We start from the raw sequence: 1,024 nt of genomic DNA on the forward strand, positions 1-1,024 counted from the left end.
TTACTCCTCTATCCAAGAACAAATCAGATAATTTAATAGACAAAATCAAAACCGTTCTTTCAAATCAATACCGTTCTTCCAGGCTTTGGCAAGAACTTAGTTGCCTTGCAACCCTTGTTAATATAGCCTAGGATTCTTCAACATGACTTGAAAGAACATCACCCTCAAAATGAGCTATCATGTATTCTTAAACTATGAAATCTTTAGAACCACTAATATATGACTTTAAATTATCACACCCATGCTTCTTATTACTTTCATCTCAATCACTTATCAAATTATATTATTATTATTATTTAAAGTACCACATGTTATATATATATTTTTAGATTACACATGTTTGACTAAGTAAACGTTAGTAACATTAGAATTTATCTTTTATAATTATTATTATTTTTTATATCATAAAATAATAACTTCACTTTATCAAATCGCTAAACTCAATCTTATTCTTTATACCAGCAATGGCTATTCTCCATGCAAAACAATACAATTGTAAAAACACAAATTCACATGACTGACACAACTATTTTTCAATAGATTTTTTGCTGTAAAAAGCATTGAAAAGGCATATTAAGAAGATTGAACCAATAGAAATTGAATAAAAATCCATTATGATTTAAGATTTTGTATTTTTTTAATCAAATGCTATTTTGTATGAAAAATAGACGACTCATTTTATACCATTTAAAGAAAACTAATAATTTTTTTATTGAATTTCTAATTAGAAAACAACAAAAAAAAACAACAAATAAATTTATTTAATTAAATAAAATTGACCTAGAAATTCAAATATGTCAATTAAAATAAAATTGTCAATCAACCACCAAGTGCTTAGTTTAGAGTCTCCTAAGATGAAGAGACCCATTACGCTATAAAAAGTCAATCTAGAGAATTTGTATTTGATTCAAACGCGCCTTCTTTTAAGTTAAATGACATAAATTGGAATATATATATCCAGCTAGAATATACCCAAACGTAAGAGGAGAGGAGGAAAGCATTAAAATTACAGGCAAAAGGTGGG

The sequence above is a fragment of the Cryptomeria japonica genome, chromosome 3, assembly GCF_030272615.1.
Source record: "Cryptomeria japonica chromosome 3, Sugi_1.0, whole genome shotgun sequence".
In the NCBI taxonomy this organism is placed as follows: domain Eukaryota; kingdom Viridiplantae; phylum Streptophyta; class Pinopsida; order Cupressales; family Cupressaceae; genus Cryptomeria; species Cryptomeria japonica.